General features: G+C 44.8%; 1 protein-coding gene across 7 annotated transcripts in view; it reads right to left on the reverse strand.

The window, feature by feature from the left end:
* The window catches only part of HYCC1 (hyccin PI4KA lipid kinase complex subunit 1), a 117,274-nt gene extending 100,961 nt beyond the window's left edge, over window positions 1–16,313 (reverse strand). For 6 of the 7 annotated variants that reach the window (XR_007922101.2, XM_070059649.1, XM_051852811.2 and 3 more), the window contains exon 1: window positions 16,175–16,313. The gene's annotated coding sequence lies outside the window, so the exon portion shown is untranslated. Of the gene's footprint in view, window positions 1–583; window positions 718–16,174 lie in introns of those variants that run through there. The other variant, XM_070059648.1, reaches the window with a different exon arrangement.
* Window positions 16,314–18,407: the final 2,094 nt, after the last annotated feature.

The raw sequence follows: 18,407 nt of genomic DNA on the forward strand, positions 1-18,407 counted from the left end.
ACTGCAGGGCAAAGAGAGAGGTGCAATGAGAAAATGCAAATAAACACAGTTAATGTTAGGAATGTGTACTAACAGGGCCATCATAATAATAAAAGCAACAGATTTTGACTGTATAAAATTCTCTTTGATTCCTTCCAATCAGAATTTCAGTAGATCTTACTGAGTTGTTTTTCTTGGTTTAATATATATATATATATATATATATATATATATATATATATATGAACCCCAACAGAAATAAGTAGTTCAGTATGTCCTTGTTGGTTCACATTAACTGGGTTAGCAGACAGCTGGCTGGTTTTAGCAGAGGCTGAATTATAAAATTATTTTTAAAATACAGTTTTCAATAATATTTTCTTACACCAGTGTAACAGAATGTAACCTAGAATTGCTTTGTAGCTGATTATGGGACTAAAATTAGCAGAGCAAAAACTTCCATCTTGGTGCTGGCGCTGTGGTGTAGCAGGTTAGGCTGCCGCCTACAAGGCTAGCATCCCATATGGGTGCTGGTTCGATTCACTGCTGTTCCACTTCCCATCCAGCTCCCTGAAGAAGGCCCAGGTATCTGGGCCCCTGTACTCACCTGGGAGACCTGGGAGAAGCTCCTGGCTTCAGTCTGGCCCAGTTCAGCCATTTTTGGTCATCTGGGAAGTGAACCAGCAGGTGGAAGGTCTCTCGCTATCTCCCTTTCTCTGTCTCCCTCTCTCTCTCTTTCTCTCTCTCTGTCTTTCAAATAAAATAAATAAATCTTCACAAAAAAATTTTTTTTCCATCTTGCTGCCTCCCACAGTACTTCAAAATCCTATCAGAATGCTTAATCCCTTAAGTATTTTAAGCATTTCTTTTCAATTATGCATTGTTTTTGAAGAAAGAGTTTATTACAGAAAACCAAACATCTGCTTCGGCCCTTTAGCCAATTCGTGATTGATGAAATCCAAATTCAATAAACCACATTATGTTATAATAACCTCTTTGTGGCTGTATTGTCTAGTGACCTGGTGAGTGAGTGCTGATTACCATCTCGTGACCCATTCAACACAGCTTCCATGAAGAGGCTGGCCTTTCTGAGGAGCTACCTGAACTTGCATACACATTTGAAGTTCTTTTTCTTCTTTTTTTTAAAGATTTATTTATTCAAAAGTCAGAGTTACAGAGAGAAAGAAAGAGAGAGAGAGAGAGAGAGAGAGAGAGAGAGAGAGATGTTCCATCTACTGGTTCACTCCCCAGATACCTGCCAACAGCCAGTCTGGACCAGGCCAAAGTCAAGAGCCAGGAGCTTCATGAGGGTCTTCCACGTGGGTGGCAGGGGCCCAAACACTTGAGTCATCTTCTGTTGCTTTTCCCAGGCCATCAGCATTAGGAGCAGGATCAGAAGTGGCACAACTGAGACAGGAACCAGTGCTCCCCTATGGGATGCTAGCATGACAGGTGGCGGTTTCACCACTACGCCACAACAATGCCAGCCATGCTCCTTCTTGGCCTATGCTTCCCTTCCCCTCAACCTGTCATTACCATGGGGAAAAGGAACATCTCATCTCCTAAAAATAGCATCATCTGCGAAAAATCAGATATTAATAGATAAAGCTGATTAATATGATTCCTCTTATACAATATTTTAAATTCTTATTTTTTATTTATTTCCATCAGTTTGAAAAGCAGAGTGACAGGGAGAAATAGAGAGATTTCTTCCATCTGCTGATTCACTCCCCAAATTCCTGGAACAGCCAGGGCTGAGTCAGGCCAAAGCCAGGAGCCCAGAACTCCATCCATGGCCCAGGAACTTAAACTATCCCATCTTCTGCCCCTCAGGATTCATTAGCAGGAAGCTAATTAGCAGAAAAACAGTACTGGGACTTGAACGTGCACTCAGATGTGGGATGCAGGCGTCACAGGCAACAAACCTGCTGTGCCACAATGTCCGCCCCTTTTAAAAAATGTTTAATTTTTATTTATTTTCATCAGTTTGAAAGGCAGAGTGACATAGAAAGAGAGTAAAACATTTAAAAGTAAACACAAATTAGAGCAAGGACAAGTAAAAGTCCTCATGCACTCCTTTCTGTAAGAGCAGCAATCATACCTTATATTCTATTCCTCTTACGACCTCCAGAATGTGCTAACACGGCTCAGCACAGAGGAGGCAACAGGGCACAATGAAAAGAAGGCTGACTTTGGAACCCAAAAATCACACGACACCTTCCAGCAAGCAAGCCACTTAAATTTCCAAGTCCTTATTTCCCCAACTGTGAAGGATAGGCGATAGCACCCACCCTACAGGAAAGGTTTAGGGAATTAAAAAAAAAAATCACAAAGCAGTGGCATGCAGTAGGTGCTCAGTAAGATACCTCCATCTCACTTGAGATTGCGTTTGAGAATCTCACAGCATGAAGGAGGTGGGGGCAGGGGGACTGCTTCCTCAGACTAATGCCCGCAGGGATGTCCATTCTTCCCTGTTCTTCGCTGATGGCCCTCCTGATTGAGATGTCTGTCTACCGCCCCTGCCTCCACGTGCTCACCATCAGTTTATTCCTCAGCCTCCTTCTCAGGATAAATCCATGCCTCTTCATACACTCTCCTTGACTTCATGTTGACTTCATGAATTGGCTATTTTTTTTAAGATTTATTTATTGGGGCTGGTGCTGTGGTACAGTAGGTTAATCCTCTACCTGCAGAGTTAGCATCCCATGTGGGCACCAGTTCTAGTCCCAGTTACTCCTCTTCCAATCCAGCTCTCTGCTATGGCCTGGGAAAGCAGTAGAAGATGGTCCAAGTGCTTGGGCCCCTGCATCTACGTGGGAGACCAGGAAGAAGCTCCTGGCCCCTGGCTTCAGATTGGCCCAGCTCTGGCCATTGCGGCCACTTGGGGAGTAAAACAGCAGTTGAAAGACCGCTCTCTCTGCCTCTCCTTCTCACTATCTATAACTTTACCTCTCAAATAAATAAATATTTGTAAAAAAAAGATTTTAAAAAAATATTTATTTATCTACTTGAGAGGCAGAGTTACAGACAGAAAAGGAGAGACAGAGGGAGAGGTCTTCCATCCATTGGTTCATTCCCCAAATGGCCACAACAGCTAGAGCTGGGTTGATCCAGAGCCAGAAGCTTCTTCCAGGTCTCCCACGTGGGTGCAAACACTTGTGCTATCTTCTACTGCTTTCCCAGGCCATCAGCAAAGAGCTGGATCAGAAGTGGAGTAGCTGGGACTCGAATCAGCACCCACTACTATACCACAGCGCCAGCCCCTTGGCTCTTTCTTTTAACCCTATGGCAAATGTCCTCCCTTCTGAAACTGTTTCTTGACCTCATTGCCTCTGCTATTCCTGTTCTATCATCCATGGAACCATCCTCCAATAGCTTATTCCCTTTACACATTCCTGCCATTCCTACCAATTGATGCTTCCCCGCCCCACAACCCCCACCCTGGCGTCTCTAAGACGTCTTCCTTCCTCTCCATTCCCTTTTACAGAACCCACTCAAAGTTCACAATTTCCCACAACAGTCTCTTTCTTCTCAGCTACTAAAGTGTGCACTGCCGTGGGGGCCATGTCATCACTCTAACAACTCAGCAGGAACCTTGAAATTGAGACCCACAGAGCATATACAAAGGGACCTCAAATAGCTGGCAGAAAACTGGAATTAAAAGATAAGTTTGTTTTGGTCCAAAAATGCTTGTGAAATCCAAGTGTAGCTTTCTCATAAGGTGCATTTTCCATGAGCTTTTTGTAGACCCCCTTCATTTGCATGAATTTCAAAACTTTTTTTGCACAAAATAAACTTGTTTTTTAATTCCATTTTTCCATGGACTTAAAGAGGTCTGCTGGCAACTTTTTATGCCCCTACAGGAAGGATGTGGGGAGTGCAGACTGCATGTGCCAGTTAGAACCAATACTTTAAGAGGATTCATTAAGTGTTAATTGACAAATTGACAAAAAACACAAGAGAGTTCAAAAGAGATAACAGTAAAGTTCACAGTTGCTCACCTAATCTAAGCATTTTTAAGGCTTACATTATTCTCCTAAATTTCCAAGCCTATACAGCACTCAATAAAAGAATAAATGTAAATCTTCCAATAACTGAAATCTAAAATAATATTCATAGTACAGATTAAGAACTCAGAAACAATGTTTCACTGAGAGCAAATGACTCAATGAATCCTTATTCGTTTATATGGGAAAGCAACTTGCGTGCCTCATCTAATGAAAAGACTCTTTGTTCAAGAAAATACACACCAAACAAACATCACTTAGCATTTACTACCAAAGGCTACCCTTATGGAAGGCTCCACAATGACAAATATTTAAACTAGAATGGAAAAGTACCGGGATTTCCAACACTCCTTGATCTCTTATATGTGGTACCATAAGGTCACATTCTTTACAGGGTATGAAATAGACTCAAGAACACAAACTGATCTTGAACACTCAACAGATTAAAATATGAATATATAAAATATACAGATAATACTTTAAATTCCCATCATCCTATCCCCCATAACACTCTGGGATCACCTATCACAACTATATTGGGCTGTATTTATAAAAATAGCAAAAGATAGGATACCAACACAGAAAAGACCAGTAACATCACACAAGGGTTACCAAAAATTGAAACTGAGCAAAGAGGAAAAATAGTAAGATGGCTCTTTGGTTTAACTTGGTTTAAATCAAGTCATTTGATTGAACTTGCTACTCGTTAACCGTGACAGAAGAGTCCTAATCAAGTAAATATTAGGGTACTGATTTAGAAACATGTGTTGTAGCACCAGGCAAGAATTGACTTTAAACTCTGTACTCCACCTCTAACTAGATGTTGATTTTGAGCAGGCATCTCAACCTCTGAGTCTGTTTACTTGTAGAACACAAATAATAATCCTTATCTCATAGAGTTGTACAGGTAGGAAATGAAATTAATTATGCAAAATATTTGGAAACTACTTCAGCACATATTAAGATCTCAGTAAATTGCATTCAGTTTAAAAAGATCTAGACTTTTTAATTTTTTTAAATATTTATTCATTTATTTGAAAGGCAGAGTAACAGAGAGACAGAGACAGACAGAGAGAGAAAGAGAGAGATCTTCCATCTGCTGGTTCATTCCCTAGATGGCTGCAACAGCTGGAGCTGTGCCTATCTGAAGCCAGGAGCTTCTTCTGAGTCTCCCATGCGGGTGCAAGAGCCCAAGCACTTGGGCCATCTTCCACTACTTTCCCAGGCCATAGCAGAGAGCTGGATCAGAAGTAGAATAGCCAGGATTCAACCAGGTACCCACTGCAGGCACTGCAGGTGGCAGCTTTACCCACTACACTATAATGCCAGCCCAATCTAGACATTTTTACAGATAAGCTATTTCAAACCTTCCAAAAGAGGGATTAATTATTCTCTATACTCTGTCCTTCAAATAAATAAATATTTTTATTTTTAACAAGAGGGCATATGAACAGATTTATATTTATCTCAGTTTCAAAATATAAAACTATTTCCTTAACGTGATAAAAATTGTGACTACAAACCATGAAACCATAACAGATTCTCATTCAACTCAGAAATGAGACAAGGATGCTTACTGTCCACTACCACAATTGAACATTATTCTAGAAGTTCTGATGCATGTAATAAGAAAAAGAAATAAGGATTAAATGTTGGCAAGATGAAAACATTATCATTGTTTATAAATGCTAAACTGAATTATTATGAAATTCAATAAAAACTATTAGAATTAAGAGTTTCTTAAGATGGTTGATAGAAAATAGCATAGGAAAATCACCAACTTTTCTGTTTCACTGGATAGATATAATCTTCTTTATAACGTAATGAAAAAAGATTCCATTAAAAATAGGATAAACACATTTTAAAATACCAAAACTAACACTTTATATATGGTCAGAACCCACTTGAAGAAAACTCAAAACTACATATTTGCATTACAAAGGATAAACTTTCTCTGAAGGGAGGAGAGAACTTCCACTTTGACTATGACCTTGTCGAAATAAGATCAGAGTCGGCAAACTCAAAAGGCTTCCATAGCCTTGGCAGCTCATGACAGAGCCTCGGGTGATTACTGACACCATAAACAAGAGTGTCAATTTGTTAAGTCAACAACAGGAGTCACTGTGCACTTATTCCTCATGTAGGATCTCTGTCCTTAATGTGTTGTACAATGTGAATTAATGCTATAACTAGTCCTCCAACAGTATTTTATACTTTGTGTTTCTGTGTGGGTGCAAACTGTTGAAATCTTTACTTAATATATACTAAATTGATCTTCTGTATATGAATATAATTGAAAATGAATTTTGATGTGAATGAAATGGGAGAGGGAGCAGGAGAGGGGAGGGTTGCGGGTGGGAAGGACGTTATTGGGGGGAAAAAGCCACTGTAATCCAAAAGCTGTACTTTGGAAATTTATATTTATTAAATAAAAGTTTAAAAAAAGGATAACTTGAAGAAATGATGATAATAATGCAGAGACAGCACAACTATCTGTAGAAAGTTAATACATATTTTCCAGTGAATCTCTTTGGGATATTAATAAATTACATTAAAGATAATCTGAAAAATATAGAAGAAATGCTTTGAAAAAGATAAGAGGGGCCAGCACCGTGGCTCACTTGGTTAATCCTCTGCCTGCGGCACAAGCATCCCATTTGAGCACCAGGTTCTAGTCCTGGTCCTCTTCCAGTCCAGCTCTCTGCTGTGGCCCGGGAGGACAGTGGAGGATGGCCCAAGTGCTTGGGCCTCCACACCCACATGGGGGACCAGGAGGAAGCACCTGGCTCCTGGCTTCGGAACGGCACAGCACAGGCTGTAGCGGCCATTGGGGGGTGAACCAACGGAAGGAAGACCTTTCTCTCTGTCTCTCTCACTATCTGTCCTCCCCCCCAAAAAAAAGATGATAAGAATTCACATGCCATATAGGATGTTGTATCAAAAAGTTACAATGATAGGGACAGTTTGGAATCACTGGAGCAAAAATAAAAAGTCAATGAAACAGAACAGGACACCTAAGAATAATCATATGTCCACCTCAACAGATGGAAACAGATGTAGCAGAGATCATGATTACATATGATCTGGTATTCAAAACCTCTAGAAAAAGATTGTTCTTCTAAAAAAAGCATTCAAATAATTGTCTTATCACTTTATATTAAAATTCATTATAAAATAATATAAAATGTAATGTAAAATACATTACAAATAGACTAAAGGATATGTGTTTTTTAAAACTATGAAATTAATATAAGAAAATAGAGGTGAGCAGTTACATAATTTGGAATGTGAGAAGGCCTTTCTAAGTAGACAGATACCATAAAAAGAAAAATGTGACTGATTTAATCACATTAAAAATGTTAAAAAGTCCATACCAAAAACAAATTAAGATGTGAGGGACAAACTGAGGAAAATACGTGCATTATAATTTGACAAAGCCCCAATAGATTGTATAAACAAAGAGCTCCCATGACTCAGCTTTTAAAAATCCATATCATAATTGACAAAGGCCACTAATAAATAAACAAGAGGGATATGAATATTTAACGTCACTAATCCTGTGAAAAACATTTACAGAAGATACAACTTTCCATGTCGAAACAACAATCTTTCAGTGGCTAATGCGGAACAGGGAGAGTACAGGCACTCTCAAGCACAGCTTATCAAAAGTAATATTAATTACAGGGCCAGTGCTGTATAATATCATAGCAAGTTAAGCCGCCACTTATGATGCTGGTATTCCATTTTGGGCACCAGTTCGAGTCCCAGCTGCTCCACTTCCAATCCAGCTCCCTACTAATGTGCCTGGGAAAGTAGTGGAGGATGGCCCAAGTGCTTGGGTCCCTGAACCCACACTAAGGAGGCAGATGAAGCTTTTGGCTCCTGGTTTTAGCCTGGCCCAGCCACAGCCATTGCCGTTCCAGCTATATGGGCAGTGAACCAGCAGATGGAAGATCCTCTCCCACTCTACCAACTCTCTCTTTTTAAAAATATTAATATTAAATAAACCTTTCAGGAAGACATTGGTTAATATATTTATTACATATTGATTTTTATTAAATCATTAACCTATGTATACCTTAGACTTCAGAATCTATACAAAGAACACAAGATATGGGCAGTGATTGATCTGTCAAGAAGTTAACTGCTATCTTCTCATTCAAAATTACAGGAAAAAGCTAAATTTTCAACTGTTGAAATGGTGGCTAAATAAACTAAGGTAAATCTACATACTAGAATAGGAGACACACATCCAAATGATGTGATGCTATAAAGAATAGTATTTTATTGACTCAGGTAAGCATTCATCTCCTAGTAAGTGAAAATAAGCTAATGAAAAATGGCTCTTACCAAAATTTACAAAAGAAAAATACCAGTATGGTTTCTTTGTGTTAAAGAAATAACTAAATACTCATTTAAAAGGACCTATAAGGAATCCATCAAAATGTTAGCAATAAATATTTCTGAATGGAGGCATTATGTTATTTATTTATTATTTATGCTTTCCTGAATTTTCCAGATTTCCTACAATGATCACGCATTACACTAGTAATCAAGAAAATACAAGGGGGGCTGTCATTGTGGCATTGCAGGTAAAAGCCACTGCCTGCAATGCCAGCATCCCATATGGGCACCAGTTCAAGTCCTGGCTGCTCCACTTTCAATCCAGCTCTCTGCTATGGCCTGGGAAAGCAGTAGAAGATGGCCCAAGTCCTTGGGCCCCTGTACCTGCCTGGGAGACCTGGAAGAAGCTCCTGGCTCCTGGCTTTGGATCGGTACAGCTCCAGTTGTTGTGGCCATTTGGGGAATGAACCAGTGGATGGAAGACCTCTCTCTTTTGCCTTTCAAATAAATAAATATTAAAAAAAAATACAATGGTCCAGGACTGTGATACAGTGGGTTAAGCTGCCACCTGTGACATCAAATCCCATATAGTTGCCATTTCCAGGTCCTGCTGTTCCACCTCTAATCCAGCTCTCTTAATGCACCTAGGAAAGCAGCAGATGGCCCAAGCACTAGGGCCTCTGCTACCCACATGGGAGACATGGATGGAGCTCCTGGCTCCCGGCTTCTGCCTGCTCCAGCCCTGGCTATTGGCAGCTATTTGGGGAGCGAATTAGCAGATGGAAGATCTCTGTCTCTGTCTTTCTCTCTCTCCCTGTAACTCTACCTTTCAAATAAATAAATCTTTTTAAAAAATGTTTAGAATATTGCTGTGGCTATAGTAACAACAGTATCCCAAATTATGCTAACACTTATATTCCCACTCCTATAGGCTGTGCCAAACTTAGGGAGGCCTTCTCGCTCTAGGTCCAGATCATATTTTGATTCTTTAACCACAATGAAAGAAATCTGCAGAACTCTCAGAGACAACCAGACAAGTTTTCACTCTGCCTTTGTTAAAGTACTTGGACTTTAGCTATTTTGATTCCAGCCCTCTACCAAAGGTCAGAGAGAGAGGTGAAGAATGATCCCTGGACCTCAGCTTACTAACACCCAAAAGAAAGTCGTGGAGGGAGCACAGGTCTCACCTTTCTGACGATGTTTAACTACAGCTCTTCTCCATCTCACTTGGGAGGCAGAGGGATGATTTTCTCCTCCAGTGATGTATCAGGCGCGAGTGAGCAAAGGGCAAGTGTGCAAAGAGTTCTGAGTAGAGATGCTTTAAACAAATTCCCAAGTGTTCCATGTTCTCTTTCCTCAGTGCAGATATGCAGCCTAACTCTAACAGAGCCAAAAAGGAGTCTGGTAATAGTTGGCTCTCAACAAGAAGCAATGGTCAAACAGTTTATTCCAACTGCTCCCCTTCAGAAAAAAAGACAAAGCACTACACAGGGATGCCAGGGGTCTCAGGCTCCCTAGAAGTAGTTTATCTGAGGGGTGCCTGCTTTCACAATATTAAGACATTACTGATTTTTTTTTTTTTTTTTAGTACTTCAGAGGTACTTCACAGAACCAATCTTGATTCTACATGGCAACTATGGAGACAACAAAGAAGTATGCTACTTTTAACACCACGGCTTTTGTTAGAGATCTTGCTTCCAGAACTGTTTTCCTTTCTTACTGATCAAGGCTCTGAATCCACTTCCATCTTCACAAGCCCTTAATTACAGTAATTATCTCATCTCTCCCAAATCTCTAACTTCCTTGTCTCTTACTCTCACTTTCCTTATGCATGTAAACAGACGTTCTTTCAATCTACATTCTTCCGCACTGATTTTTAACCATGCCTGTATACTGGAATTACCTAGGAAGTCATATTTTAAATGCCAATACACGGCCGGCGCCACGGCTCAATAGGCTAATCCTCCACCTAGCCGCACCGGCACACCGGGTTCTAGTCCTGGTTGGGGCGCCGGATTCTGTCCCGGTTGCCCCCCTTCCAGGCCAGCTCTCTGCTGTGGCCCCAGAGTGCAGTGGAGGATGGCCCAAGTGCTTGGGCTCTGCACCCCATGGGAGACCAGGAGAAGCACCTGGCTTCTGCCTTCTCTGCCTTCGGATCAGCGCAGCGCGCCGGCCGCAGCAGCCATTGGAGGGTGAACCAACGGCAAAAGGAAGACCTTTCTCTCTGTCTCTCTCTCTCACTATCCACTCTGCCTGTCAAAAAAAAAAAAAAAAATGCCAATACACATAATCTATAGTGACAGAAAGTAATCTATAGTGGCTTCCTGGAGATGAGCAGGAAAGATTACACATGGGTGTGAGGAAACTTCTGGGGAGTGATGGGTGTGTTCATGATTTTGACTGTGGTGGTGGTGGTGTTACAGGTACAAACATTTGCCAAACATCAGATTTTCACATTGTATATGGGTTAATTTATCATATGCCACTCAAACTTCATTGGGACTTCTGAAATAATTGTTGATATCTGGGTCCAATCCATACCTCAAAAATTGGTATGGGGGTTGGCCTGGAAATCAAAAGCCTTAAAAGCTCCTTCAGATGACTGTAACTGTGTAGCCAGGACAGACAATCCCTGCTTTGTAGCTACCGTTCTCTCCCTTCGTTTGTATTTTAATTTTGAGAGGCAGAAACAGAGATCTTCCATTCACTGTTTCACTCCCAAAATGCCTGCATCAGCTGAGACTGGGCCATGCCCATAGCAAGGAGCCCAGGATGCAATGTGAGTCTCTCACATGGGTGGCAGGGACCCACGTACTAGGGCCATCACCTGCAGCCTCCCAGGGTGTCCACCAGCAGGACGCTGGGACTGAAAGCAGGGCAGTGTGGCGCAGGGTGAGGTTTCTGAGCGGTCACACTGTTCCTCCCCGAGATCCCTTAAATGACAAGGAGCAGCAGTCTCCCCTCCTGACGAGCCCCTCCCCACCCTTCGGGGAGACTCCTCATGCATTATTTTTATCAGTCTCTGGTTTCTGGCTGCAAGTTGCCCCCGTATCTGCCCTGGTCATTCTTGCAGGGAAAAGGATGACAAACAGCTTCCGAGCTTCAGCTTTCTTGATAAGCCTCACTGAAGACTTTCTGCCTCCTCACCATCCGTCTTTGTCTGGTTTCTGAACCACCACTCCGTTACAACTGCACTGGCTGAAGTCCCTGACGGACTCTTGACCAAGCCACTGGTCACTACGGTCCTCTCCTCGTCACCTCTCTACAGCACTGAGAGCTGCTTACCTGTTCACTCGCATTTGAAAATCCCTTCACCCCTAGCATTTACCCTGATGCCACTCCACCTTCCTAACCAATACTCTTTCAGGGTGTTCTTCTACCTATTGCTGCTACTTACCAGAGTGTGTCGTCTGGCAGCCGCCTTTATCACACTAAAGGCTTTTCCTGAGTCATTTTGACTTAACCAAATCAATACAACTTCAATTCAACGCCCAATCTTCTCTCTAATCCTGATTTCCACATTCTGAGATCCAGCCATCTGTCTACATTTTCACCTGAATGTTCCACTTCCTCAAATTCAAAAAAACCCCAAAATAACGATGGGTGTCTGGCATAGCAGTCCAAGACGCTGCTTGAGACACCTGCATCCCATATCACAGGGCCTAGGTTCAAGGTCCTGCTCTGCTCCCAGTTCTAGCTCATTCGGATCCCTGCCACCCATGTGGGAGACCTGGACTGCATTCCCAGCTCTAGGCTTCAGCCTGGCCCAGTCCCCACTGTTGTGGGTGCTTGAGAAGAGAACCAGCAAATGGGTGATCCCAATCTCTCTCTCTCTCTTTTTAAAAAATGTATCCAAAATATATAGTTAAATAGGACTAAGGTGTTCTATTGTACAGTACGGTGACAATATGGTAATATACCATATATTCCTCAAAAAATAAAAACCCAGACAAAAGGATTTTGAGTATTTTCATCATAAAGAAATGCTAAGTGTTTGAGAAGATAGGTTTGCCCTGATTGCACATTATATAATGTATACATGTATCAAAACATCACATGGTACCACATAAATATATATAATTCTTAGGTAATTAAAATGTTTTCAGTTATTTTTTTAAAAAAAGAAAGTAAGCCAAAATTGAATCTCTCATCCTCATTCCACATCTGTGTTCCTCGTTTCCAGTCAATGGAGCCAAGTCCAATCCTCAGAGTCCTGGTTCCTCTCTCTCTCTCTCCCCACAGATGACCAGGGTCCATCAGATTCTACCTCGCTGAAATAGGCGGCTTCTCATTTACCACCTTCAATTCAGTCACGTCAGCTAAGGACACAATGCCCCGGCCTGGCCTCTGTTGCCTTCACTATCCTCATTGCCTACCACTTCCCTGGGAGCCCCTGCATCCAGGCCACGTCAAGGTCAATGTTACTGCCTCCATCAACTGACACTGGCTTGTTGCCATCAGTGACGTCCTTGATTGCCTTGGTCTCTCCCTCCTGCCTGCCTTCTCATTCATTATATCCTCCTCCTGGGAAGTCATTCACTCAACCTCCCAGGCTGGGCAAAATTCTCTCATCCGTAAAACTCCACCTTTAACCCAGGTCAATTACGACACCATCACCACCATCCAAGGTCCCTTACTCCACCAGGCATATACCTAACCACACTCACTACATGGTATTACCATAATGTTACCAATATCTTATCTATCTGACAGTAAATTCCTGGAGGACAAAAATCTTTGACTTTCATTTCTGTACTCCTGGTAACTACTCAGCCTAGGGCAGCACAAAATAAATTTGTATTTGATGTAATTGTGTTTATTTATAAAATGTAAATTTGATACACCAAAAGTCTTGAACACTAAGATTGTTTTAAGAGTTCTAAGGGGAGGCTGGTGCCGCGGCTCAATAGGCTAATCCTCCGCCTGCGGCACCGGCACACCAGGTTCTAGTCCCGGTTGGGGCCGGATTCTGTCCCGGTTGCCCCTCTTCCAGGCCAGTTCTCTGCTGTGGCCCGGGAGTGCAGTGGAGGATGGCCCAAGTGCTTGAGCCCTGCACCCCATGGGAGACCAGGAGAAGCACCTGGCTCCTGCCTTCGGATCAGCGCAGCGTGCTGGCCACAGCACCCATTGGAGGGTGAATCAACGGCAAAAAAAAAAAGGAAGATCTTTCTCTCTGTCTCTCACTGTCCATTCTGCCTGTCAAAAAAAAAAAAAAAAAAAAGAGTTCTAAGGGGGCTGGCACTGTGGCATAGCAGGTGAAGCCGCCATCTGCCATGCCTGCATCACATGTGGGCACCGGTTCGAGTCTCATCTGCTCCACTTCCAATCCAGCTCTCTGCTATGGTCTGGGAAAGCCGATAGCCCAAGTCCTTGGGCACCTGTACCCACGTGGGAGACCAGGAGGAAGCTTGTGGCTCCTGGCTTCGGATTGGTGCAGCTCCGGCTGTTGTGGCCAATTGGAGAGAGAACCAGTGGATGGAAGACCTCTCTTTCTCTCTCTCTCTCTCTCTGTGCCTCTCCTTCTTTCTCTGTGTAACTCTGACTTTCCAATAAATAAATCTTTAAAAAAAAGATGTCTTAGAATTCACCCTAAAATATTAGGCAAAATGATGATGAATAAAACAGTTGGGTATAAGTTATATATCAACTCAAAGGATGCTGAATAGAACATTTGAATATAGAATATATTTAAACTCATAGTCTAAACTGTACCACTCTAAAATAAAAATGTAACCAAGGGTAGATTTCATAAACTAGAACTACCACCAAGAGAGAGAACATAGCAGGTGTGCTGACCCGGCCAGTATCTCCCTGGGTGCTCTCATCCACCCATGTAGTTAGTGCTGATAACCAAGTGTATTTCTTTTCTTTTTTTCAGATTTTTTAAAATTTGGTTTTTTTAAAGATTTATTTTATTTATTCGAAAGACAGAATTAACAGAGGTAAAGACAGAGAGAGGTCTTTCATCTGCTGGTTCACTCCCCAGATGGCCTCAACAGCCGGAGCTGTGCCAATCCAAAGCCAGGAGCCAGGAGCTTCTTCTGGGTCTCCCACGTGGGTGCAGAGGCCCAAGGACTTGGGCCATCTTCTACTGCTATCCCAGGCCATAGCAGAGAGCTGGATCGGAAGAGGAGCAGCCGGGACTAGAACCGGCGCTTCAGACCAAGGCTTTAACCCTCTATGCCACAGCACCGACCCACAGATTTTTAAAATTTGTTAAATAACTCCATTTCCTTGGCCAACAGAAGAGGTCATAGTGACAGTGAGGCTTCAGCAAACAGCAAACAAAGCAGTGGGTTTCCTAGCCGCTTCCCAAACAGCACAGTCCCTGATCAGGAGGCTCCAGCCACCCCAGGTCAGAACGTCCAAGAGCCCATGAACCCCAGGAATCCAGGACAAATTTTGTATGTGTATGTTTTTATTCACACAGAGAATTCCCATTTGCTTGGTTCCAAAGTGTATTTGTAATCCTTCTACGGTGATAATTTTAATAAAGCAAACAGGATAAAGTGAGCCAGACCCAGGATGTGCTTTCTAAATATGTGATGGTTGAGATGGCATCCATTATTTGAATAGCTAACTTTGGAGCTATTATTGGTCAACCAGATGTTAACGAATTTTTTCCTTTCTTGCCTTTATTTGAACTCCAAAAATTTGATGCTTCCGACTAATAGTCATCTTGTAAACCTTAAAATATATTCATCTAAAGGTGAGAAAAAATGCTGAGAAAGAGAGGAGGTGAAGTTTGGCCGTCAGCAGCGGAACACCCTCCTGGGAGAAGCAGCTTCCAAGCGCTCTCCCCAGGGACTCAAGGTTATGCCACTCTTGAGGACTTCATGCCAGGAGGATTTCAAAACCTCGAACTGTAAAGCGCTTTACCTGAGCCACAGACGTGGCCTACCAGCTCCCAAAAAACTACCGTGTGACCCCCTCAAGGATACACAGTTTGCAAAAAGCGCCTGCAGTCGGGTCTCTGAGATCCACAGAGGCTGCCAGGGGACAGCGGCAGGCTGGCTGGGGCTGGGCGTGTGGCCCTGTGCGGCGAGAAGCCACCGGGCAGCAGTGTCTCAACTCCGGAGCTGCAAAGCAGACAAGCGCACGGCGGAGGGCTGAAGCCTGCAAACTTGGGGTCTCCTAAATGTGCAGACTTCCAGCCAAGCCCCCGCACGGCCCCCGCCCCCACGATTCTCCCGCATGCTAATCAAAATCAGCCTCGGAGGAGCGATAACCGACAGAAAGCAGGCGGCGAGGGCTGAAGAGGAGCCCTCCGGGGAAACCACCCGGGCAGGGCTGGCGACTGCTTTCCCAACCTCTCCGCCCTGCGCGCGACCAGACACGGCGCCCGAGGCGGCTTTCCAAGCGCAGGGGGAGTGGACACGGACCATCGTGGCCCCCAGGGCTGCCCGGACCGCGGCGGCCTCGCCCGAGGGAAGAGCGAGGATCCGAGGGGTTGCAGAGGCCGAGGCGGGGCCGACCCTGCCTCCCGAGGGGCGGCGGCACCCGGCTCACGCCCGGAGGCTGGACCGCTCCCCGCCAGGAGGGAGCCCCGAGTCCGCGCGCACTCCGCTGCTGCCCAGGCGGCCGGCGGGCTGACCCCAACTTCGGGGCGAGCAAGGGTCGGCCGCGCTGCCCACCCGGCCGGGCCTCACGCCCCCGACGCCCAGCGCCCCCTCGCGCCCACCCGCAGAGCCTCGCGCGGGAGCCGTTACCTTCAACGAAGCCGCCACCCCGGGGACAAAGTCCCGGTCCCCTCCCGGCCGCCGCCTCGCCGCGGCTCCTCCCTGACAAAAAAGTTATCGGTGGCCGGACGCCCTGAGGGGCGGCGTGGGCCGCTCGGCCGGACTCACCAGGGCAGCTCCCGGAGCGCCTGCTGCAGAACCTCCACTCGTACCGCCCGCAGCGACGGCGACGGCGGCTGCTCCGCTTTCTCCCGAGTGGCAGCACCACCTGCCCCTCTTCTTTCTAGCAGAGCGGGTCCCGGCGAGCCATCTTCCCCTCCTCTCACTGACTGACAACCCAGCCCCGAGAGCCGCCACTGCCGCCAGCCACTCTGACAGGCACGACCAGGGACCCGTCCCCGGGCAGCCAACCACCACCGCCCCACACAGGTTCAGCCTATCGCGGCTCCAGGGGGCGGGACCAGAACAACTTCTTCACCAAACAGAATCTTCCGCTGCTGGACCTGGGGCGGAGCGATAAGGTGGGAGGGCGGGCCACCGGAGTGGGCGTGGTCTGATCCGTGGGCGTGGCCGGGGATGATTGACTGTGGGGTTTGCGGCCGCAGCTAGGCGATAGAGATCAGCTACGGTCTCTCCGACGCTAAACCCTCAGGGCTCGAGGCAGTTCTCAGAAGAAAATGAGCCCTACGCAGGCGATGAGAAGTGGAATCAGAAAAAACAGGATGTGCTAATTTATTGCACAAGACCATTTACTTCCTGGTAATTAAATTCAAAGAATTTTTTTCAAAATATCAGAAGGAAAAGATATGCACATTTTTGCAAAATTAATTAAAAACTCTTCCCCTTTTACCCTATCGTTGCTTTGGCCTTGCCTTGGAAATATTCAAATAAATTTCTCCAGTTATCTTCCCATGGGCTCCATCGCTCCTCCTTTCTTTTTCTCCCTAACACACGCTAAATACTGCATGTCAGACTGGCTCCTGAGCACCGCTAAGCCAACTCCTGCGCACAGTTACATTCCCACCAGGTCTGACCTTGTGCACACCTCCTACCACAACCCTTAGAAGTCCAGCCGGACCTCCTTACAAGAAAAATGGATCCCCAACCTTGCTTCCTTCTAGGAATGGAAAGAATTTCCCCAAAGCACCAAGTCTTCTTTCAAACATGCGGCACACATCAATAACAGCTACAGAAATTAAAATACACTCTACTGATATCCGAAGGGTACCAGGCAAGCAATCTCAGCGAATCATTGCTAAAACAATCAGACAGGATCCCCGCCCTCTCCCAGGGTATAATCAGATTTATCAGGACATAATATCAAAATGCATTGGTAAGGGCAACCGTCCTGGGTTCAATGAGCAAGGACAATCAACACAGGGTGTTTAGGAAAGCTGAGGAACCTTGTGAGAAGGGTGATGCTGGAGCCGGATCTTAAAGGGCCAGCGAGCCTTTGCAGAGAAGAAAAATCGAAGCCCTCTTCAGGAAGAGGGAGTACCATGCTCGAAGGTGTGGGGCTGTGACAGAACATGCCGTGGTGGAGGAACACTGAGAAAATGAGCAGATGAGAAGCAGCCCAACACGAGGCTAGCAATGAAATTACACAAGCCCGCGAGAGCTGGTGTAAGGTGTTCAGATGAGCGCTGTCCGGTAACGCTCTCTGCAGTGATGGAAAGCGTCTTCTGTGTCTGTGCTGTCCAAAAGGGGACCCACCAGCTACTACCAGGCTGCCAGCCAAATGTGGCCATCCAGCATGGATGCGCGGTGTGAGCGAGACACACAAAGTTCTGCTTCGCTTTCATCATCTCCGACTGGACAGTTTTGTTTAGATTTTGTTCTATGGGTCACAAGGGACCAACAAGTTTTCCATATGGTCAAAACAGATTTATTTAAAAGAGTGGGACTTCGACCAAGAACAACAAAAACCAGAGTAGAGTGTGGTTGTGAGGGGATGCTGGGAAGCTCAGATCAGGTACTAACAGAAAAAGGACCCTGGGCTAAAGCCTGGTGAGCGGAAATGTTTCCCCACAGGAACAGGGACAGAAGGTTGGTCTTCCCCTGACATCTTACAACACACATGGAGTCAGAACCCAGGAGGCTGAATTCCACCACGAAGTCCTGGGCATGGGAAAGACAGGGGCAAGAAAGGAAACAAAGTGAGCGGATCATAAAACAAGGAAAGAAATAAGCAAAGGAGTGTGCACGCGCGTGCACACACACACACACACGATCAATTTTATAAGCCATTGGCTGTGTCTTGACCTGATTTAAAGAGCAAGGGTGTCCAGTGGCAGAAAAGCCAGTCAGGACCAGGGCAAGATTCTTGAAGCGAGGAGGCCGGACTCATCCTTGTGGTGGTGAGGATGGCAGGAAGGAACAAACAGTGGCTTCCTGCTCTGTG

The sequence above is a fragment of the Oryctolagus cuniculus genome, chromosome 16 (genome assembly GCF_964237555.1).
Source record: "Oryctolagus cuniculus chromosome 16, mOryCun1.1, whole genome shotgun sequence".
NCBI classification, from domain to species: Eukaryota; Metazoa; Chordata; class Mammalia; order Lagomorpha; family Leporidae; genus Oryctolagus; species Oryctolagus cuniculus.